Source organism: Grammomys surdaster, unplaced genomic scaffold, assembly GCF_004785775.1.
Source record: "Grammomys surdaster isolate TR1022 unplaced genomic scaffold, NIH_TR_1.0 126546, whole genome shotgun sequence".
Classification (NCBI taxonomy): Eukaryota; Metazoa; Chordata; class Mammalia; order Rodentia; family Muridae; genus Grammomys; species Grammomys surdaster.
In genome coordinates, this window is record NW_021621338.1 from 7,533,966 (window position 1) to 7,559,012 (window position 25,047).

General features: G+C 42.4%; 1 protein-coding gene across 2 annotated transcripts in view; it reads right to left on the bottom strand.

Annotated features, from left to right (window-relative positions):
* Positions 1-25,047, bottom strand: part of Pax3 (paired box 3) — a 96,841-nt gene that overhangs the window by 66,796 nt on the left and 4,998 nt on the right. The window lies entirely within an intron of this gene.

Sequence of the window (25,047 nt, forward strand, 5' to 3'; positions counted from 1 at the left end):
TTGGTTTGGTTTGGTTTGGTTTGGTTTGGTTTGGTTTGGTTTGGTTTTTAAGAAAGGAACATTTTAAACTCTTGCAAAAGGTAGGTGGGTGAACATGCAGACCATCAGATTATAAATACTTCAGTAACAGACTTTTTTTTTTTTAACAAAGACAGGGACTTTCATATTAATAGCTACATTTTGGAACAGCCTGTCAAAAGCTGCATAACAGATCCTTCTGTTCTATTACTGGCCCTCCAAACAAAACCCATTACGCATAAATGTGACATCAAACAGCAACCCTAACAGCCAGGCTGCAAGGCTGCAGAGGCTGCAGAGGCTGCAGAGGCTGCAGCAGCCTCTGTCAAAAACCACTGCGGTTTGCAATTATAGAAACACACTCGACTTATCTGCAGACATTTGTAGGGTCACTCCAGTTTTTGCCTCTGTCTTACACATACACCCCTGGGGAAGTCTGGAAATCATTTTTTGAAACTCTGTTGGCTCACAATTTCAAGGCAGTGCTGGGTGTGTGCCTTTCTTTTGTTTGTTATAATGACCAATAAAAGTGGACTGCAATTCACCCTAACCTTACTAATAGAAGCCAATCAGACCTCAGTCAGAGCCCCAGCCCTCCTTCCTCCCCACTCCCTCTCTAGGTCATGTATGCAACCTGCTCACTTGCTAGAAGGGCTTTCCAGCTGCTTGTCCCCAAAGCCAGGCACAGTGAGCAAAGCTCAGAATTGAGTTTCCAACTTCACCTCTTTGCCACTGTGACAGAAAGGATGGATATATTCACCTACTCCATTCGATGATTGAAACAGGGCTTTTTTTTTTGAAACAACTTTTCTTGAAGGGCAAACGTGTTTGTCTTTAAGGATTGTTCTAGCAGCCTCTGTGCACATTTCAGCCAGCTCCAGATGAAATAAGTTAAGCTCTCCCCCGGCCTGCTAACGTTTGAATGTGCCATCCTCGGACCTATGACTAGGAACTTCAATGCCTCCTCGGCCTCGGCGCCCTCCCACCCCCTCCCACTCCTTTATGTATATATGTTGCATAATTATAGAGCAGTGGGTATTTATCACCTCTTCTGGGCAGTAAGCAGAAAGACACACAATACCATTACTTCCAGCTACTGCTTTTCCCAAGATAATTAGGTAACGCAGTGGAAGGAGGCTCGTAAGCCTAAGGCTGTTCAAGTTAAGTGATTGACACGGCTCTGTCTGGCTGCTCTATTAACTGTTTCATTTTGTTGCTATTTGCAGTTTGCTTGGCTAATACTCCGAACAAATACAGACTGTTTCTTTAGCCCCTTTTTTCTCTTTGACCTTCTCCTGCCCATTTTCTTTGACTCTCTTCAAACTGCCTTGAAAGGGGCCTGTTGAATGCGCAGTCCATCAGAGGCCCAGGTCCGTCCCTACCCTTGCCCTGAATGCCTTACTTCAAAGATGGGCCGCATTCTTTAATTGGCCTTTGAATTAATATCAAAGGGTCACAATGCGAGTGCCAAAAGAGAAAGGGGCTTTAATGAAGCAAAGAACCGCCATTCACTTGCAGATAAGCACGTTTTTATGCCTGAATGGTCACCATGGCTAAAGGCTTGGTGAAGTGCAGGCTGAGAGGATTTTTCCTTAAGTAGTGATTAGTTCAAACAAGCAAGAGTAAACAAATTAAAAAAAAGTCTACAAACAGAGACAACATAAAATAAATAATAAGCCAAAATCCCAAACGGCACATCCCATCTCACAGATCCATTCAAAAGAAAGAAAGAAAAAAGGAAGGAAAGAGAGAGAGAAAGAGAGAGAGAGAGAGAGAGAGAGAGAGAGAGAGAGAGAGAGAGGCTACAATTCATTAGCAAATCCATCCACCATTTTTAATCCCTTATATCAACATTGAAATTCCAAACAACAGGCCTGAAAGCATTGTCATTCTGAAATGCTGAGAATAAAATAGAAGGAAATATTATGACCTTAAAAATCTTGAGAAAATATATTTTTTATAACACATATCCTAAGGTCCAAGATATAGTGACTTTTGATATGAGCAATTGTGGCTAAGTTATTCACACTTGATTCTTTTATATAGAGAACTTAATTTGAAATAAAATACTAAGACGTATTTCCAGCTATCATCTATCTATCTATCTATCTATCTATCTATCTATCTATCTATCTATCTGTGTATCTGTCTAACTAATCTATCTATGTGGGCCATATTTTCTGTTTCTTCCAAAGAAACAAGTGGCTAGTGGCCACTGTCGTCCTTGTCCCCTGGTAATAATGCAGTTGCAACTGTACAAGGTATGCACAAACCCACAGCACCAGAGGTCAATGTAAGGTAAAATTCAGTTCAAATCATCATGATTACAGAGTGAAATAGTAAGCCAGCCTTCCCTCCCTCATTCTCCTTCTAAAGTCATTGGTGATTAAGGAAAGAATTCAGTCCCAGGGAATTACCATCTTAGCCATAGCTTGGACCAACATCCTGTAAACCCAGCTACATCCAAGTTGGCCTCTTGTAGACATAACACTGAGACTGACCAAGGCCTAGGACCTTTGTCCTTCCATGGATGCCTTGGAAAAAGAGTTTATGTGAGTTTCAATGATACATAAGAAAGGACCTTGTTTCGATGCTTCAATCCATCCCCAAAAGTACATTGCCAATTTTAAACTCTGGCACACCAACTTGCCAGTTTTATGCTAAAGGAGAGAGAGAGAGAGAAGAGAGATTCCTTATCTTAGGAGAAATCAAAGGCATTTCTTCCTCAGTGGCTCTATTTTCCATGAGCTTGTCCATCTGCTTCAAAGTTGCCAAAACGGAGTGAGACGGGACAGCAAATAAATGTCAGGGAGTCAGCCAATCTGCTTAAGCCTCCAACTTTATCCCAAGAAACTCCTTCCTGCCCTGCTGGGCCTTCCAATTTTTTGACATGAGCCAACAGGCATCAAAACAATGTACAAATCAAAAGACTTATTTTGCCCAAATCTAGACTCTCAGAGGTTATTTCTCCCATCCCAGTGTTCTGCCCGCTATACACCAGTGTACTGCTTTGAAATGGAGTACTACAAGGCCCCATCTGTACAGGAGACAGAATTAGTTCAGTATACTTTGAACTGACCAAGAGGAAAAGCTACTTAACCCTTGTTAAACTGGACTTGGAGAAGGTATGAGGGAAATCAGTCAGGGACCAAATCCTGTTTCATAAAGGCCAAAACAAACAGCAGATCCCAAGTAAATCATAGGTCTATATTTGTTTGGAGTTTGTCACATGTCTGTGGTCAGGAACACATCACAGTAATGTCTAAGGGCAGGGGAGAGAACACTGCCATCTCCACCCTTGGGGAATCCAGCTCACAAGGTGCAGTGACTTTCCCCTGATCACAGATCTAGTCCGAGCAGGAGGTAAATCAGAGACTAGTCTTAAGCCCAGCTACCACAGAGTCAGAGTTCCAGCTAATGCAGAAGAGAATGCTGGCAACCTAGTATTCTGTGGTCTCTCTACCGAAATCCACAAGTGGCACAAATTCAAAAACACTGCAATTCCAACTTAATGAGACACACAAAAAGGTATTTGGACCACATATTTAATGCTTGCTCAGAACACTACAGTCATGTATACATGATAAGGCCATTGATAATGGCGATTCTGGGCTCTACTGATTAGAACATACATCTGTTTGTCTAAGTGCTTGCTTATTCTTGTATTTTTAATTTTTTAAGATGGGGTCTCATGTAGCCCAGGCTGGCTTCAAATTCATTACGTGGGTAAGGATGACCCTGAACTCCTGGTCATTCTGTATGGACCTCCCAAGTGCTAGGATATCAGCCATGTACCACCAAACTGAATTATTCAGTTCTGGAAACCAAACCCATGCACATGGGTTAGGCAAGCACTTTACCAGCTGGGCTCCATCCCCCCCCCCCCCAGCCCTGGGCTCTGTATTGCTTAAAAGTGCCATAGCCAGTATTTAATATCATTTTGACTCTTTGGGTTGAGAAAAGTTTCACTTTAATTTGAAGGGCAGAAGAATGGGGCAGTACAGTTTGATATGGGGTAAAATAATACAATTTAAAGTTTGTAAATCTGAATGGCCCACTCAGGGAAGCTTCCCGAGTAATCCATTTTTTACCGACATGGCCATCAATAAAATTGAAGGGCATTTGATATCTAAGTAAACTTTATTCTTCCAGAAGACAAATCATTCCTGGTGAAGACTTCGTCTCCTCCAGCTGGCTTCCAATTTGCAGCTTGGAAAGGGCACTTCTGAAGCTCCATGGGAAATAACTTCTCCCTGAGACTTAACCTGCAAGCTGCAACCATGCAGCAGGAACCGTTGAGACTTCACAAGAAGCTGCTGGAGTCAAAGACTTTCTGAGACTTCAATGTAAGCCTTGTCCAGGAACCCGCTGGACCTCTCATAATACACACTTTGCCCTCTCCACATTCCTGGGTCTTAATCCAAAAGCCACTCACCTTGAATGCATGCACCCTAGCAGACAACACTGACCTGGGATCTGATGGTTAAGATCGCCTGCATGCTCGTTGCCCAGGGATCCTTCTAGTTAGGATTCCCAGGCACCCTCAGAACAATTTCCTCACTTCCATTGCAAATAACAACAGAATTATCCTGGAATTTATACATTCACAGAAATCATACTGCCTTGCTCCTTTTTAAATGTAAGGCTTCCTCCTCAAACCTTACCACCTCATCCAAGCACTAGATGGGTTGTCCAAGCAGGGATTAAGTGTTATGTCAACGAAAGACGCTTAAAGGGGAAGAAAAACCGAAGCTCCCGGGAGCAGGCATCCTGCTGTAGGCTTCAATGGACAACATTTGTTATGAAATAGTAAGAATTTGCATAATTTTGGGGAAGACTTTGTTTTCAAAGCCATTCTGTCTTTCACCTGCTCAGGCCTCTACCGTGTATGGCTTTGGTTAACTTTTGTTGATGGAGGCTCATGTTTAACCAACTGTTTTTAATTTACAAATTAAACTTGTCAGAAGTAGAAATCCTTCCTTGGAACTATTCCAATATGTCAAGAATTAATTCTAATGAAAACGGCATTGCCTAAATGCAGGATGGCCAGCCACTTATTTTATTTACACAAAGTCCTTCTCAGTTTCTTTGATAAAAGCAGCTAAATCTTTTTCCTCTTTCATGTTTTGTCAGCACTTGATTCCTTTGTCCCTTGGCTATTTGCCTAGCTGTGGACAATAAGGAAGGAAGAATAGAAGCAGATTGTTGGAATGGCCCTCAATAAACCTAATTATGACATGTTGACTGCCTTCACCATGACACGGTCAGGGGACCCAGGCTTATTCAATTACCCTCGCCAGGTTTCTCTTTCAGACCTAAAGTTATCCTCTGACTGTTTGTATTTCTGAACAGTATTCATGTTCATTGTGAAAGAAAATCCCCTGGACTTGGAGGGGTTTTAAAGTTGATGCTGTTATTGTAGCTAATTTTTATTAACGGAATGATAACATGATAAAGAAATGGACCTTTGTTATGTAATAAGAACAAATCAGGGTGTGCTTAAAGCTACACCTTTCTTTCCTTTCTCTCGAGCCAGCCTGGCAGGACATGGAAGCGGAATTAATAAACAAAATAATTTTTCCAACCTGTGCATCGTCTCACATGAGGCGAATGGCACACAACTGTTACGCAGTGATTCCTTTTTTATTTCAAACAATAATAATAACCACATGACTTTGGCGTGCTGGGGTGGGGGAAGTTTATCTTTTTCTGTCCTCTTTAATCACCAAGAACGTCCCTTACCCCGTTAACACCAGAGAACATAAGTTCATTGGAACCTTAATGCTACCAGCTATTTCTTCAGCTGCTTGACTGAGGTAGGCAAGATGGACACTATTTAATTAAAACTCTGGCTGCTGGTTAGAGAAACACTTCCCTCCCTGAAAGTGTCCAGTGGTCGCATCAGAGGTGTCCACAAAGCTGGTGTGTGAAAAGCTGAGTGTCAAGTCAACAAAAGAATGTGGGGGAAAAATGAAGGAATGCCAAACTTCAGCCCCTGATCCAGCCTAGCTTTTAAGTCTCATAAAGGAATATTTCGTTGTAGTTACAGGGATGCAAAGCCTAGCAAACACGGCTGGTGGATGGTCCCAACACTTCTGTTATGTTTTCTTTTTCTTTCCTTATTTGTTTGTCTCTTGGGGGTCTCTTGAGAAACATATTGTCCCCTTTAGATAGTTTAATATTTCTTAGGACAACAGCCGAAAAAAATAAAGCAACTTCAACAAAACAAAGTAGATGCCAGAATATTTTAAAAGTCACTCCTCGATTCACTTTCCTGGCTAAGCAGTGCCCATCATTCTAACAGAAGCCAATCCAGACTGTTATTTGCCCCGCGAGTGAATTCAGGGTCTGGTATTTATTTGGTTCCTGTGGAGAGGGCCTTTAAAATCTGATGTGAGAAATCTATTTCACAAAAAAAGGCTCGTAAGATAAAATATACAGAGCCCTTGATGTTCGGAGAACATTTAGAATAAGTGTTGGCCACCTGGGTTCTACTCTACAGGTCTATTTCCTCTAGGTTTCTAATACTCAAAATAAGTTGTTGAACAAAATCTTTACAAACGCTTAATCTGAATGTCCCTGATGAAGTATGCGCGCGCGCGCACGCGCACACACACACACACACACACACACACATCTCTATTCCAGGGCATGTCAACCAACAGTCTCACTTTAGGATTTTCTGACTTCTTTAGTTGGTAAAAATTTATATTTGCATTTATAATTGATTGCAAAAATAACTTTCATAATGCATCTTCCCTATTAAATAGCAAAAAAAATAGTGCATGTTCCACCGTGGTCCAGTTAAGAGCTCTTCCCAAGTGCTCCGATGACTTTAATCAGAATATAACTCCCGTCTAAAGGGAGGTGGAAGAAGGAGAAAAAGAAAAGAAAGAAAAGATCTGCTTTTGCTACTTTAGAGTGGAAATGTTATTAAAATATCCAAGATGTCTCAATATTTTAACTTGAAACATATGTATTTTTGCATTCCCTAAAATGTTTTAATGTTTTTATATAGTTAAACAGAATAACAACTCTTCTTCGAGTCTCAACTAGCACTTCCCTAAGAAAACATGAGAAAAAAAATAACTCAAGGAAATCAAATACTCAGATCAAGTACCGTGCGCCACCCCAGACTTGGCACAGCGTTATGAATGCTGCCGTTTTAAAAGTTATATGGTTATCTTGCTATTCAAACTATATTAAGCAAATTTATGCCCTAACTCTCACAAATGTGACTTCCAACAACCTGTTGGAAGCCAGTCCCTTTATCAGGGTAAAGCAGGGACTTGCTTATGGATCAAAAAAGAGGGAGTTCAATACATTTGATTGTTTGGATTTGTATGGAGTTACTTTTTTAAAAAGAGGCAAGCCTTGGCAAGAAGGGGCTAAGATCAGATTTCTTCTTTAATCTAAAGGTCGAGCACTGCCTTTCACTCTTATCAAATAAAAAAATTTTAATTTGCAATTCAGAGCTCAAAATTGCAATATATTTGATCTCAGTACTGGATAATCAGTAAGAAAAATAGAAATAAACTCTTTCATATGGTAAACGGTAGTGCTTATTATTCTGGTGAGACAAGAAGAATATTTTCTCCAATAGTCTCATTTTATAGCATTCAGCATTGATTTCAAAAGATTAGTAAATACAGCGACATTTGCTTACATGTGTTTCCACAAACCTACTTAAGATAAAAAAATATGCAACAAAATTTGAACCAGAGATATTTGATACATTAAAAAGTTATACATGTAAATATTAAAATTTCAGAATGCACCGTGTGTTTTTTTTTATCATTCAGTCTTTGCAGTGAAGGATTGAAATACATGAATGAATTTCTGTCCATTTTCAAAATATACAGCTTAAAAGTCCATATGTTAAATGTCGACTGTTGAAATAAATTTCCATAAAAACAAAACGATAAAAAGGTAGACGGGGAAAAAAACTTAATAAAATCTCCTCTTGATAGACCATGACATTGTGCCTTGTGTTGTTTTCAGTCCAAAAAGAAAGGGTTTTACATTCTTTCCAAGTTTCTATAATGCTCACAGCAAGTCTCAAAAAAAGGAAAAAGAAAAAAAAGAAAAGAGTTTTTAGATTTAAGAGATTTCTTCTTTGCAAATTTTTTCCCAAATTGTTTTGCATAGAAGAAGCTCATTGATGCAAATAAGATTTTCAAAGAATTTTTGGATGTATATTTATGTATCGACTCATGGCAAAAATGAGAAAAATAGAGAAAAAAATGTTTCTTTGCCCAGTTCTGTTTCTGACAACAGTTTAGTTCACTCACCTAACGTACACTTAAGATAAAGTGGTGTGGAATCAGTCAGGATAAGTGAAGGGCACCCTTGTCTAATACTCTCCCTCCCACACTCTTTCCCTCTCTCTCCCTCCTCCCTCCCTCCTTCTTCTCTTTCAAGATCATTTCAAATACTGACTTGGTCAGTGATCAGAAACCTCCTGTTTCCTGGAAACAGGAGGAAATCACTACTGTTCTGCAGATGGTGATATCATTTGTATATAAATACAGAATTTTAACAGCTTCAAAACAGCATCTCATACGTACCCAGCCTCTTCTATATGCCAAGTTTTGTCCATAAGAACAAGGAAGCATGCACCCCTGTGTGGACAAGGCAGAGTTGTCTGATTGCATGTAGGAACTCGCAGAGTCATGCCTTCTCAGCTTCTGAACCTACCTGCCACCCTTTGGAACCTAAAGCCTTCCTGCCCCTGCCCAAAGACAAGATAAGACAGGATAGCCACCTGCCTGGGACACTGAGTCATTTATGTCCACCCTTGTTCTGAACACCAGGATACCCCACTAAAGCAGCTGCCTACAACTACCAGAATTGGTGGTGGTGAGACATGGCCACAACCACCACTGCCTGCCAGGGTTGAAGGCTTCAGCTTTTACTTTGCCTTGTATTTGTACACTCCAAAGAGTAAGAGACTAAGGGCCAGAGATCACAGCAATGTAGCAGAGCATCAATTGGCAGAGACTGCAAATTTTTGCAGAGCATCTACACAGACCTTCGTGCCACCTTGACCGCTAAGGGAACTAAGCAGGATTCTGCCTGCTGGCTCTTCTTTAGTGAGTGAGGGCTTCTTCTCTGAGTGTAAGGTGTCAGTCTCAGAGATCTTTGAGGGGTTTTCTGTGAGTGCCAAGGAAAGACACATGGTGGGAAGACATGTGGATAAACTGCCTGACTCACATTTTGGCCCCCTGAGTTAACAACACAAGGCACATGATAGAAAAACCCATGTTGGAAGCTCAACAATCCCAAGCACCCACATGGAGGGGACCAGAGCATCAGCACTGAGATGAATCTGTTCTCACATATGACTGGGCTGTGTTCCTGTGCCCCATACAGGTGCTCGCCATCTCACTCTACCTCTGCTGAAGACAGACGGCAGCAGATGCACCTTTGTTGTGGAGCTGTAGCATTTGAGACTTAGATGCACCCATCTTGAGAAGGAACCCCATCATATCTTGGTTTTTGCACCATTTGCAAAAATCTGGGGAAATTAAGACATTGTTGGGATGCTTGTCAGAGTGTAAAAGGGGCTTGCACAGATGGAGCCCCACAAGCTCATTAGCTCTGTGGAGAATCTACCTCTGGATGCTGAGGATGTGGCTCAATTAGTAAAATGCCTGCCTATCATGCATGAATCCCTGGGTCCAGTCCTCAGCAACCATAAATCAGGCGGGGCATACCTATATTTCTAGCACTCTGAAGGTACAGGCAGGAGAATCAGGTTTTTATGGTCATTTTTTGGCTACATGGCAAACTGGAGGCTAACCTAAGCTACATAAAACTGTGTCTGAGAAACAAACAGTAGAAAGAAAAACCCACTTCTGACAAGTGTCCCTCCTAACAGAGGTGGTCTGTTGTTAGAGTCTTCAATCCAATGACCCAACATTCACAGAATATCAACAGACTATAACTCCTGAAGCTGAGGTCCAATAGGAGCCTATGACAAATTTAATAGTACACAAACTAAGAACAGACAAAATAAAGCCCCGCTCTTAATCCAGAGCCTCATGGCTTGTGTCCTGTAAAGTGATGTGCTTCTGAGGGTCTCCAGAGCCTAAGAGTGTGGCTTGGTTGGTAGGAATGTCGGCCCAGCACACATGAAGTCATGTGTTCAATCCCTAGCACCATATAAGTCAACTTCTGGACTCTAGATTCTAGAGGCTCTAGGGCTACGAGCCCCCTAGGCTGCTACATCTAAAAAGAATATCCTTCACATCTTTCTTAGGTTTTCTGAAAGAGAGCAGAGGCATTTCCTCAGACCTCTGACACCAAGTGTCCTGGAGCCATTGAAAGTGAGAGTACTCACATTAGTTTGGCTGCATAGGGAAAGCTTTCCTATGGGATACAAGATGAGCCCCACACTGTGCATTCCTGATCTATGGCTCTGAACCTGAAAGGCCTGGTATGCTTTTCCCTGGCTCAATAATTGCAAAGACAACCAGAACACCAAAGCCAAGGCCCTTCCCTGACACATAAAATATGGAAGCACCACAGTGGAGAATTCTTTGGGGTCAACTTGACTCCTCCATTTCTTGGATGACTCAGTGGAACACTGCCTTTTGGGTCCTCCCCACCAGCAAGGAGAGCTCTCTTGGCTGAACTGATCCTGTCTGCACACATTCAAGGCAGGATTTGCTGAGGAGGAGCATCGGAAACCTGTTCCTTGCCTCCTCCAGAGGCTTGCCTTGGTGGACAGCTCTAATCTCACCTTTCCTCCATATTAAATTGGCCAGTCCCAAGATCCCTTTGCAAAGTGATGATGCCTCTGACAGATGAAGCTGTTGAGTTTCCATATGAACAGGGTAAACAGAATGTAAATGAATGTGTGTGTGTGATGGGGCATCATGGAGGAGACAGGTAGAAGCAAGGCAAAAGAGAGAAGGGAGGAGAAGGGACCACCCCAGAAACTAACCACTCTCTCCACTCTCTCTCTCCCTACCCAAGGTCAACCCACATGCCAATGGTTAAAGGAAAGCATTTTCAAACATCTTAGGGGAGGAGATTAGAGGACAGGGAGATTCTCAAACACACATGTGAAAAAGCTAAGCTTGTTTGGGGGCCGTGATTTCCTACAAAGAACTGTTCAAGTGAAAGTTCATTTTATACTTCCTAAGGTTCTTCCAAAAGGATTTTCCATGTACAGAAATGTCAGTGTGAAAGACAGGCTCTCCTCATGGTTTTAATGTGGGCTTTTACTTTTAAAAGGTAGAAAGGATTCATTTGAGGTGGGGGAAAGTCATTAAAACAGTGACACTAGTTATAGTTATTGAATGAAATGATGAAAGTTAGCCAACTGAGTAGTATCGGTAACAGTGAAATGATTCCTCATCTATCTGACCAAGATGCATGCTGGCTCTCCAATACAAATCAAGCCTGGCTTCTGACCCATGCAAGAACTACATCTTCCTACTCTACTGACCACTTATGCTAGCCCCTACATCCCTAGTATCCACTCGCTTTGTCTTCATGGAAGCCTGAAAGACATAGCACAGACAAGAGAAAGATACACAGAAGCCAACATTCATTGAACAAGCTGAAAGAAGCCTCAAAACTGATCCCCAGATGGGTCAGGATCTGAGTCGCTATTCAGACCTTCCACTGGACCCATGTTCCCATCTAAAAGCAGCATACCAGGAACTCTCTCTCACCCAAGCACACTGGAGTCTTTTTCTTTGGGATTTCTGGCCTGATATTTTATCCCAAGTCATCCCTTTGCCCATTTCTCCCAGACAAGCACTCAGCAAGTATTCAGAGCTTGGCAGGACCAGTGACCACAAACAGACATTGGCTTCCAGTAAGAAACTATAGAAGTTGCCTTCCTACTGCTTTGTAATAAACGTGTATTGCACACAGACACATGCCATGGATACATCCTGTCTGCATAACACCAAGCACTCCCCCACCTGGAAGGCATCCACCCTGGATGAGTTCCCTAGTCTTATTTTTGCTTTGAAAGATTACTAGTCTACCCCAGGCATTGTGAGGATCCTGCCACTTGATCTGTTCTCCTTCCTAGAATGGATTCCCAGGCCTTTTAGAAACAATCTGAGAGGATGTCAGAAGGCCCTAAACATTCTAGATGCTGAGATCTCACCTACTTGGGAATCATGAAATGGAAAATGGAAGCTCACCACCTCTGAGATGGACTCCTGAGTCCCTTCCTATTCTTAAGAATCTCTGAGAATAGGCGTGGGGAGATGGCTCAGTGAGTAAGAGTTCTCGCTTTGTAAGCATGAGGATGTGAGTTTGAATCCCCAGGACCAATATATATTTAAAAGTCCAGGAATGGCTGTGCATGCCTACAACCCCCAGCACTGGGATAGAAGCAAGTGAACCCCAAGAGCTTGTTGGGAAATCTAAATGGTAACTATCTAGTTAAGAAGGAAAATCTGTCTCAAAGAAATAGATAAAGCAATGATAGAAGACTCACATATGTCCTGCTCCGGCTTCCACACAGCATCCACTAAACACTCACCACATATATGCAACAGGTACAACACACACACACAGTTTACAAACTGAAAGAGAAAGCGTCTCTCCTAGAGCTTGAGAGATGTCTCAGTGGTTAAAAGCACAAATTTGGTTCCATCACCCACATGCTGGCTCATAACTATACTCAGCTCCAATTCCAGATCATCAGGATCCCTATTCTGGATTCCGTAGGCATCAGGTACATATGCAGTGCACAGACATGCACACAGGCAAAACATTCATATACATAAAATAATAATAGAATCGTTTTTTAAAAATTAACTCTCCCAAAAGGCATCTGCTCAGGGCTATGACGCTAGTCCCCCAGAGACTGACTCTATTTATCGTCCCTTTTTACCTACAAATAAAAGCATTGTGAAGCTGGGTCATATATCCAGAGTTTCATCACTCTGCACGTGGCGGCCCTGAGACAATTCACTCTACATGGTCTAAGTTTCCTGAGAACAACATTGCAACCACAGGAAAACACATCAGGATCTTCCTGTTAGGTTTAGCCACCGTAGAGCTCCCCTCCTACATAGGGAGCTGGATACTCTTACAGGTAGGAAAGAGATGCCACAAAAAGATGGGTTTGATTCAATTCAAATCACACACAGGGCTGGGAGAGGGGAAAGGCTGCTGGCGATTCTCTAGGCTCTCTGCAGCTGTCCTTAACACCAAGCCAGTTCACACTGCCTAACTGACCACTTCAGACCTCACAGGCAAGGCAGGGGGAAAGCAGAGGGGATCCGAGAAGCTAGTGGTATCTCTCTCAGCTTGCAGAATGTGTGCCTTTCTGCCTCATGCTGACAGTGTGTGCTGAGCATCTTGAGATGGTCACAAGAGTAATCAAGAGAGAAGTCTTGTTTTTCTTTTCTGGTTTTTGTTTTAGCCAGTTATGACTTTCATTTTCGGGAGCCTTTTCTTTCCCTGGCCCTTTATTTTTCCCTCTGTTAGATGGTTTGTTCCTAAGGAGGGGTGGCTTGAAATAGTTGGTTCATCCCATCTATCGCCATCATCCCCCTTCTCTGGGTTTTGAGGGGTGGCTTGTCTTTCCTGGATAGACAGAGCACAGTTCTTTCTGGCTTGACTCAGCCGACCTCCCAATTTAGGGAAGTCTGAGCAGCTGAGTTGTCAAGCATCAGATTTAAGGGGAAATAGGCCAAAATGATTTGAGAGAGGTAAGGGATGTGGAAAAATATAAGAAGTCTTTTGTGTGTAAAAAGAGAACGGATACATACTCCCTTAAAGTGTGCAACATTAAAAGCCAGCCATTACTAAATGAAAAAAAGAAAAGACAAAAAAACAAAAAAACAAAAAAACAAGTCAGCACTTCTCAAAGTTAGATATAGTACTATATTCTATGACTTACTAGTTCAAAGCCAGCTTGGAGATTCTTGAATGACAATTTCTCTTTTATAGCTTAATGGTCAGAAATAAGTTGCTTCTAAATTTTATAAACTGCCCATAATGTCTCTAGTACAAAACAAACATAAGCAAAAAAAAAAAAAAAAAACAAGCAAACAAACAAAAAAAACAAAAAGAAAAAACACCTTAACACTATGGAACTATAGGAGAGTATGTTAGATAGGAGTGAAATTAATAAGTAGAAGAAAAAATTATTTAGATTTAGAAAATGTTCTATTTGGAGAAAGACAGGAATATTGGACACATCTCTAGAAGGCAGTCACTGCTAGGGGAACAAACAGTCATTTAATAGTAATTTAAATGACTACTCCCACAGACTGCAACAGAGGGGAAAATGTCTTGTCTGCCTCGCACAGGGTCCCCCACACAAAAGGCATACACTCTCCCACCTTTCAACTGTTCAGCTTCTCCACCATTTGCTCTCCATGCACAACCCGAAGTCCAGCAAATCTCTCAAAATCACACATGCCATCTCCTTATTTTATAAATAAACTCACATCTGGGCCAACTGGTGCTGTCACATTGGAGACAGTCTGACTGTAAAATAAATCAATCTCTGCCAATATCATGGAATACTATGCAGCTATACAAACAGGGCTGAGAAAGCCCTCCAGAAGAGTAATTGTTAAGACATAATGTAGAGTTTAAAAAAAAAATGGCAAAGTCTCCTTGAAACAGAAAATTGCCATTCCTGTAAAAGGTTTAAAAAAAAAATGTATACACACGTGAGAGACAGACGAAGGTGGGGGTTAATGGCATGTTTGTTCATAGTTTCCAGAAAAACAAGGTATTAATTGATATCTAGTAGGCGGAGGAAAGAAAACATGTTGCCCTGCTTTCGTTTATAGCTTTTGAATTTTGTTTTTTGAATTTTGTTTTATCCGCCCAAAAATAAATATGGCGGCTGGTTGGAAACTATAAATTGACTGGAAGCCTGTGTCATCTGAGTGTTGGCTTGTTGGGATGTGATCTCAAGTAGAGCTGAGAGCTGGCTCACAGACCTGAGAAGTATCCGCGCATCTGAAAGCCTTCAGGGGGTAGAGGGCATCCAGAAAAAAGGTGGCATGCTCTCCAATAAGTTTTTATCAGTTTGCTGGGGCCGGGGCCAGCCAAGGAGCAGAGGCTGCCTGCTGTGCTGCCTAAGCCGCAACAGCTGCGTAAACCGGCCATGCCCCAGCTTGACCTATTTCTGAGACAGTTCAGAGCAGTGCATGCGGGGATAAGAAAACAACCTTCCATGCAGCCAGGGCCTGCACAGTCACGAGGCTCCAGCCAGAGACAGGGGCCAGAGCTCTGGGTCCCCCGAGCCTCATGACCAAGCAACTTTCGTTTCATTCAGAGTGCATACTAGTAATAGAGGACACACTCACACACACTCCCACGCGCGAGAGCGCACACAGCATTACCACCACTTTTGACTGTGTGTGGGGCTGGATAGAAGGAAATGAAATTAAAAGGTCATTGTAATTTAGCCTCTACCTTAGGACGGCTACTTTAGAAAGCTTCCTCAACACGTCTAAACTCCAGTTTTAAGAAGGATCACCCAAAAAAGAACTGAAGATGCACGGGTAATCTCACGTGCAGAACTTCGGGGACATTTAAGAATGGATAGGCTGAAGGGGGCAATAATGGCAAATGGTGGGGAACGCCGCCAATTAAACGGGTTTCCGACTTTCAGGAGCAAAAACTACGTTGAGAACAACTTTAACAAAGCATTTTGCCTGCCTTTGAGCAGGCAAAATAAACAAACAGATAAACTGAAGTTTGCAAACAGCAAATTCATGGAAGAGAGAGAAAAGCGACAGCCCGGGAGGAGAAAGGAATTAAAGATCCTTTGACATTCAGTGAAACTTTTAGAATTTTGTCATTTTCCAGACCTATGAAATCAATGAAGTTTTCCTACTAAGCTGCTACCTGTGAACTCAAGATGCTGGTGTGGGGAAAGTGCAGGGCTGTCTGTGTGTGTGTGTGTGTGTGTGTGTGTGTGTGTGTGTGTTTGGTCTTTATTGTTGCTAAGCCTTGAATTAAGCTTTTATCTGCCCTTGGGCTGCCCATCTGCTAGTCTGTGGGCCGGTCACTTTCTCTTGGCATGTTTAGAGTTTTGTGTCCCCTGCTCCATTAGGACTTTGAGCTTTGCTAGGATAGATGTGATTTGCACACAGCCATCTTCTCATCTTGTTCTCACAGAACCCTTGGAAACTGGCATGACCCACTTCATCTCATGAGTACCAAAAATGAAGTTCAGGAAGTCACACCTAGATAGTCTGAATTGCTTGGTCTCAGTTTCAGAGACTCACTGGTCAGGCAAGCACAGCAAGCCACTTTTACTCTGGGTAATGTGTTCTTTTAGAGCACAAAAACATATAGAAAAGTACTAAATCAGAGAGGAAAAAAAAACAACACAAACCACTCACTGCTCCAATGACTTTTAACCAGCAAAGTGTCTAGTGTAGGCTTCAGAGAAACGAAGGGTACCATTTTCTTTACATTAATATAAATTACACCAATTAATTTTCTTTAGTTCAAATTAAACTCAGCTATGATCATTGAGAGGAACAAATACACTTACCCTTTGGACACGATTTTCTTAATGATGATGATACATTTGAATATTAAACTTTAGGACACATATTTGAGACTTGGGGGAGAGGGTGAGTAATAGAATGAATTCTGGAATTGTTGAGCCCTGGATTCAATCCCTAGCATCAGAGAAATTAAATAAACAAACTCCGTATTTATTCTAGAGCTTCATGCTAAGAAATAAGAGGGGTATATGACTGCTGGCTTTTTAATATATCTATGTTAGTAATTTTTTTAAAAATCACAAAATGAAAGTGCTAACTTTCTTCTAAAATGCAAACATGTGACCAAATCTGCATGCAAACATGTAACCAAATCTGCATTCACTATAAAAACAAAAATAAGTAGAACTAATTCCATGCTATAATGCAAGCTGCAAAGTAATTAACTTTCTTAGCTACTTTAACCTATTTTACTTGTGATGTCCATCCAGTGGTATAAGACCAAGCACATTTAATGCTTCAGCTATTTCTTGTTAGTTATTTCGTATTCGTTTTATTTTTTTAAAGCTACATTTAAATTTCCATAAATCTACTTTTTGAATTTTTACTATGATCTTGTGAATCATTACATGCTGAAAATAGAGCTCTAACCCACTTCCTCACCCTTGTTGGTCAGTGTTGAAGAGACTTCCTGCTCATTGCTGAGCATTTTAATCAGTTATTTCTGAATGGAATCTGTTGCGTTGGATCCAGAACAAACAGACTTGGCCCCTCGAATTGAGAAATGGTATTGATATGCTATTATAGATGCAATAAAACTGAACAGCTAAAAGCCCATAAGAAAATTTAGCCAGGAACTTACTGGATGGGTCTAAAGACACAGACATACAGTAGGTTGGGGGGGGGGGTTGTTTTGTTTGTTCTTTCTGTCATGGAGTTTAGTCTCCATAGGAAAGATCACTTGTCACTGCAGAAAAAGAACATAAAATTTCAAATGACTTAGATTGACTTGCTTTGGCCCAATGGGGAATGTGTGTTCTTCTCTTTTAATCCTGCAGTGGAATTTTAAATGCTGTAAACTTTTTGCTATTTGCCATGTAAACTAATTTGCCTTCTCAACAATTTCCCTTTTGGGAGAAACGTATATCAAATCAAGTTCTAAATTTTACCCAGGTGCTCCTTATTGAAATACAATTTCTTTTTTAAAAAAGAGAAGTGGCCATTTACCAAGCAGAAATATCTGTTTCTTTTTATCAGGAACAAAGGAAAGCCGGAAAACCAAGGTAAGAATTTATAAAACCTGTGTGATTATCCCCAGCTACATTTTCATGTCCCCCTTTGACAGCGGCAACTTTCTAAGGTAGCCATTCTCAACCTGTGGGGTGAGACCCTCTCCAGGTGGAAGGGCACTCACAAAGGTTGCCTCCAAAGATCAGAAAACATGGATAATTTCATTACAATTCACAACAGTAGCAACATTACAGTTATAAAGTAGCAATGGGGCTGGAGAGATGGCTCAGCGGTTAAGAGCACTGACTGCTCTTCCAGAGGTCCTGAGTTCAAATCCCAGCAACCACATGGTGGCTCACAACCATCCGTAATGAGATTGTATGCCCTCTTCTGGTGTGTCTGAAGACAGCTACAGTGTACTCATAAATAAAATAAATAAATCTTTAAAAAAAAAAAAAAAAAAAAATAAAGTAGCAATGATGGGGGGGAATGTCACCACAGCTGAAGGAACTGTATTAAAGGGTCTCAAGGTTAGGGAGGTTGAGAAGCACTGTAATGTATCTCAATCAACTAGACAGTGGCTGATGACTGCTAATGTCACAATGGGAACTGGAAATGTCTCATTGTTTCAGTTTTTAATCCCAGCAGACACCACTGGAAGAACGCTTACTAGAAGGGTAATACTCTATTGACAGCAAAAACTGCCCACTGCAAGGGTGGTAGGAAAATCAGAGAATGCCTGATTTCCTGAAGACTGATGTAAACAGGGGTGGGTTGAGATGGGGTTGCTAGCTTTGCCAGTAGAACAGTGGTTCTCAACCTGTGGGTCGAGACCCCTTCGGGGGGCCTCAAACGACCCTTTCTTTCACACGGGTTGTATATCAGATGTCCTGCATATCAGATATTTACATTGCAATTCATAACATTAGCAAAAATACAGTTATGGAGTAGCAACAAAAATAATTTTATGGTTGGGGGTCATCATACATGAGGAAGGGCCACATCATTAAGAAGGTTGAGAACCACTGCAGGAGGACATGGGGCAGCCATAGGACAATCGTCCTCCCATGTTGATGTTCATCTGCAGAGAGATTAACAAGGTCAAAGTTCTCTTTCACTTCCTCTCTCTGCACATGACACATAGCGAAGTTTATGGCATTTTAACTTTTGCTGCAAGATTTTAAATAAGACAAAATGGAAGAAAGAACCTCAGCGAGATTATAGCCCCCCCCCGGCCCCCCCCCCCCAGATGGAGCTGATCTGGTCTTCGATCAGCAGTCTTGCCTTGGTATTAAGATCAGGCCCAACTGTAGGATCTACAGTTTCCCTGGCGATGTTTGAGCATGTGGTCTAACATCCAAGAGGGAAAAGTTGCTTTAACTCTGTATGTGTATAAAAAAAAATGCATGTACACGTAAAAGACAATAATGCTGTACCTGACCCAAGAAAGGCAAACCATCACATATTCGAGCTGACTCTAATTTGCTACTCCATCAATTCCAGGCAGTTATCCTACGTCGTAACTATGGATTAGTTATGCTAGTGAGTATTTAAACATAAATGGATCATTAATAAATGAATTAAGTGGGAGTGAACATAGGGGATTCTGACATAAAATATTTTAAAGCATTTATAATATAAATATACCCAGTACTGACTTCATATCAAGATGCACCTTGTTTAAGAATGGAAAGTTAAATAATAAAAAATGTAAACCCTTATAAAACCATTATTTAGAATCAAAATGCACACTGCAAAGGAGTTTACAAAGCCTCGCACGGTGGCACATCTATGATGTACAGTGAAATATCCAAAGCCTGACTCTGGCATACATTGTAGAACCTCAGAGTAATTTGTTGGAATTTGCAAATTAAGCACAGAAATGATATATTTCCAAAGGAGCCCTTGAAAGAATTTTTCTTTGCCATCATAAAAAAGGAAAACCCAATGCAAACATATTAAATTCTTAAACAAACAAAAACCTAATAGTTGGTCTAAAAATCAACAATTACAGAAGTCATGATGGGATTCAGGTGGGTTTTTTTTCCCAGCAGTCAACATGTGGGAATGCACTAAGTTCTGTGCTGTTACCTCAGACTCTGATGCCTCTAGAAGAGTAGCTTGCAGGGTAAGCATGCCTTTATAAAGTCCAGGACCAGCTTAATTCTTAGTGACCAATAAACATCAATAACACACATTGAACACACAAACACATACCTGCTCTCCCATAATGCAGGAATTTACAAGTATACAAGAGAGTTGTCTAACCATCTGTAAACACAAAATTATGGAAATATCACACATACAAGGTTGTAGCCACTATACCTCACACTCCTCTGTGTGATTTGTTCTCCATCTGATTTTACATTTAAAAATTCTGGTATCTTTTCTACATAACATTCCAGCCTGGATGGCAATTACAGCGCCAAATTCATCTTTAGAGAATTTGCCATAACAAGGTAGTAGCTCCCCTTCCCCCTCTCTAAAGGAGAATCAACGATTAAAAAAAAAAAATCACTGTCTCAGACTCAGTTCTGAACACGAAATCGCCACAGGATAATTGAAAAAACACCCCATGAGCCTTCTCTATAAAACAACATGGAACTGGATTCAGTTCCTATTTCTTCTAGGAGACTGTGGTCAGTTCCTCCTTAGAGATTTTAGAGGAAAAGAAGGATTTTCCAGAACAGATAAATTGAAATGATCCTGCTTTGATCTGTGTGGTAAGAAGCCCTGACAAAAGAGGGGCTGAGCTCCCCGCCTTTTAATGGGTGACAGTGGTATCAACAAACAGCTACTTAATCAATATTTGGCCAGAGCTGCAGAAAACGACCCTTTCAGATTTAAATTCCTAGTTGTAAAACTACCCTAGAGCAGCCAGTGAGATAAGACACGAAGCTGACTGCTTAATTGCCCTTTAGGGCTGGAGAGTTACATGGTACGGTCCGTTCTTGTACTTAATAGTTCCTTAATCTTCATTTACTGAAGTACATAAACAAGTTACCTGTCATAGGGTCCCACTGAACTGAAACTTGCTGGGTCCCAGCTCAGGCCAAACTTGTCACTGAGCTTTTCATTTTTCTGACCACGTATTAGTATGTATCTTGAACATTTAATCTCATGATTAGGAAGGGTTTTTTTTTGTTGTTGTTCTGTCCTCGGAATATTCATAGATGTAGAAACAGCTAGGGTTTGGTGCAATGCTCCTATTCACTTGATTGCTTTCTGTATATTCCACTTGCCTGAACGGAGGCACACTTTCTGGTTCCGCCTCACCGCCCGGGTGGGTTTTATGACTCAGCCCTAGGGACTCTTAAATGACCCTTCAGTAATTATTACACACTGGAAGCCCCTACCTCCTGTTCCGGTACTATCAACAATCACATCAAACCCCCAAAATAAACATATGATTTCAAGCATTAATTACAAAATCTGCATGTTTTCAATAAGGCTAAAAAGTAAGCATACAGCAGTCACCCCCAGTCAAACAAGAAATTAAAATTTTTAAAAATGCTAAGGAGAGAATACACACACACACACACACATACACACACACACCCATTGTTCAGACTAATATGTTATTGCAGTATGGTGACCCCAATTCAAGTACTGACATCACCAAGACTTTTTTTTTAACTGAGGGATTTCTTTTAGAGTAATTGCAAAGGCTTCAAAACTTTAAAAATTAGCTTCAAGTCCAGATATGATGTTGCGAGCAGACTCGTGGTCCTGATACATGGACTTGAAGAATGGTCAGGAAGGGCCCGGCAATAAAAGATCTGGATCCACAAATCTGTGATCCTGCGCCCCATTATTTTAATCTGTGGGAAAGTTCATCCTGTGCTTCCGAGCCATATCAACCTGACACCAACAGTTCCTTCCTACCAACTTGGAAGAAGCAAATGGCTTTGCTTTTCACATGACGCCCTTCATCCGAAAGTGCTTTCCATACTGGAATTGAAATAGTCTAAGAACTTTACCTTTTTCTTTTATTTCAATAGATACACATTTTAAAATCTAACTTCACTTGTTATAATTTTAGAAAAGAACATGAGCTTACACACAAAACGGCCTCGAGAAAAACTTCTGACACTTTCGTTTTCTGAAAATAAAAAAAATAAAAAAATAAACCAAACTTTTTTTCCCCCACAAATTGAAGAAATGTGAGGGGGGAGGATATCGGCTCCCAGTGATTCTGTGCCCGAATTCTCTGCCTCACCCCTACAATTGTTACAAACCTCCCACGCTTATTTGCGTTTTTTTCCCCCTAAAGAGGGAAGAGTCCCGTGAAAGTGCGTCTCCAGTCCCAATCAAAACATCAATTTGGCAATCTGGCCTCTTTCCCCTTGCGCTCCCGCACGGCCACTTCAAAGCCAAGCCAACAAGTCCGTAATTGTAACGTTGCATCTAAATATTTAAGCGAGAGTCTTGCCGTCGCGTGTCCATCTACAGTCCCCGTCTGTCCGGTAATTCCATTACCGCACAAAGCAAAAATGTTGCCCAAAACTCACAAACAGGAAAAGCGTCACCCTGCTGAGAGAAAGGGAGAGGGTTGGGAGGAGGAGGAAGAGGAGGAAGAGGCGGAGGGAGGGGGGAAAGAAGAAGGGGAGGGGAAGGAGAGGATGATGAAGGAGCAGTTTCTATCGATTAGTCACCGCTTTTGTGTTAAAGGCTTTCTTTAAAATAAGAAAAAAAATGGGGGAGGTTGCAGAAATTTCACTAATGTGAGCCTCAGGCTAGGGAGGGTAGAAAAAAAAAGAGAGAGAGCCAGAGCGAGAGAAGAGAAGGGGGAGGCGGGCTGTGTCTAGATGAAAGTGTGAGGGACATAAAGGAGGCAATTGAGTCGGCTGCAGCCGGGCGAGCTAAGCTGCCGGCCGGCCGGAGCGCGGGGAGGGGTGGCGCGGCGCTTTGGCGCAGGGCGCAGCAGCGGGGGCCCGAGCTATTGTGGCGGCGCCCGCGGGCTCGCTCTGCCGCGCCGGGGGAGGAACAGAGGCGCCCATTGAGTTGCCACAGCCTGAGGTGCCTAAGCTCGGACTTCGCTGGTCCGGCTGCGCCTGCTCCGTCCGCGCTTCTGGTCCTGGGGCCGGGGTGGAAGGTCCCCGGACGCGCACTCCTTTTCTCACCAGGGTGCTGGAGCAGGAAGAATGGACTCAGCAGGGGTGCATAGAGCCTTGGGTCGCGTTGGAGCGCTGGGCAGGATGCACACGCTGCTTGTGCTGCTGCGCAGCTCTTGGATTGGACGAAAGGAAAGGAAAATTGGAAAAGGCAGAGGGGGGACCGTTTAGGAAAATGAACAAGATCGTGGAAAGAAGAGGGAGTCTCTGACCTCTTTCTGAGTGTCTTTCTCCCTGCATCCAAGCGTCTGCCAAGCAGACCCCAGGCCAAATTTGTGTCCAGGAAAGCCAGTCTCGGCAGCAGGTACCAGGCCCATCTGGCAAGAGCACACAGCAGTGTTGGGGACATCCGGAAGTCCCTCCTCCGCCAGCTTTTCCCTCCCCTTTGCCAGGAATCAGAGAGCCCTTTTCTCGACATCCATTCTACTTTACAAGTGAGACCGCGAGAGACTTTTGATGCCCAAACAACAGAAGGGGAATATTTGAGGTTTCTAGACTTCAAACTGCATCTTACTCTTTTCCTTTCTCTGGGCCCCTCAGCCCTCCAGGGTTCATCCGGAAAGGAAGCTGGAGGCACTAAAGGGACCCAGGCTGCGTCTTCCTTGACAACCCCAAATTAAATTAGACTTCAGCTTCTGAGGGAGGGGCGTGTGTGTGTGTGTGTGTGTGTGTGTGTGTGTGTGTGTGTGTGTTTTCAAGGACACAGCCCCCACTGAGGGAAACACTCTGATTTTTAAAATGGTAGCAATTGCCCTTGAATGGCAACCGGCCCAGCTAGACGACCCAAAAGACTAGAAACATTTTGTAGGTGAAATGGCCACTTTTTCCACGCTGGAGAGTCCATAAAACTTCCTGGCTCGGCAGCTACTGGGGCTCATTGAATAATTCATCCCTCATTGCAAGCCCATAATGTCTATTCTGGGCCCTTTGTGGGGCTGTTTTCTCTTCTTTTCTCCTTGAATTATAAAAAGGTTGCCTTCCTTTGTTCACATCAAGCTGCTCTGAGCTGCAGCTTTGTCTGGGCCAAGCTAAAGTGTGAGTTTCAATGGACTCTCCAGGCTTTGTCTCCCAAGTTCATCTCCAAGTGTAGATTGTGTAGAGAAGGCCTTCTTTGTAAACGCTGGAAAAGTTGTACAAATGTTTGACCAGCTCATTTGGGGCGTTTTGTCTCCTGGGCCTCGGTTGTTGCTGCTGTGGGCAAGCGGCTGGTCTGCCTGGCTGCCACTTCTAGCAACAAGTAGCAAAGCTATGTATCCCAGCAAGGCCTCTCCCATAACTAAAAGCCCTCGTAGCCTCTGCTGTGGGAGCCCATCGAGCCTGGGAGAAGTCTAGGTCCTCAGCCCCTTGCCTTCCTTTATCTTAGCACCTCTAGACTGCAGCTAGGGCTGGAATAAAAACAAAGGTGACCAAGAAAACATTTCTCCTGGCTTACACCGAATTCACAGAAGCTCCCCCCCCTCCCGCCCAACACCCCCTGCCTGCCTCAGTAAAGCCAGAGGAGCACCAACATGTGCCATCTCCCTGCTGTACCTCCTTTCATTTGGGGTGCCTTTCCTTGATTATACGTGTGCCCCAGAGCATCTGGGCTTCTCTTTATCAGAAGCTAGGCATTTGGTTAGTAGCACCCAACTCTAGATAGTGAAGATGCAGCTTTTGTACTGGTTTGTGAAACAGCTTTGCTGAAAGGCCAGCATTGTCCCAAGGCTACATAATGAAGGTAAAAGGAATAGATACTGCAGTCTGTGGTACTAGATCTACCAAGAAACTTATCTTCCTCCTCTTTCAGAAAGCCCCTAGTGCAAAGAGGATTCTTTCTCTTTGTAAACTTTAATCTTGAAGATGATTCCAAGCAGGTAATAGGGAAACAGCCTATAATTCTTGATCCCCTAGAGGGAGATTTTTTTTTCTCTTCGTGCTGACAGATCACAGCCAACAAGGACTGGGTGGTCTGTACTCCTGGGGGACAGAGGGTAACTTCACTAGGGGCTCAAGGACACAGATCCTTTAAAGGGATAACCCACCACTTGGGTACGGGAGGTTGCCAGACACATACAGGTTAAATCTTATCCCTCTTGAAAACAAATGAAACGTAGCCAGCTTATGTACACACAGGCACACACATATTTATAATCAGCAGAGATGGGCCATCTTTATTCTTCCACTGTCCAAAAGAACCATATTCTCATCAATTCCCTCCCACTTGCAGTTTTCTCAGAGTGTAAAAGCTA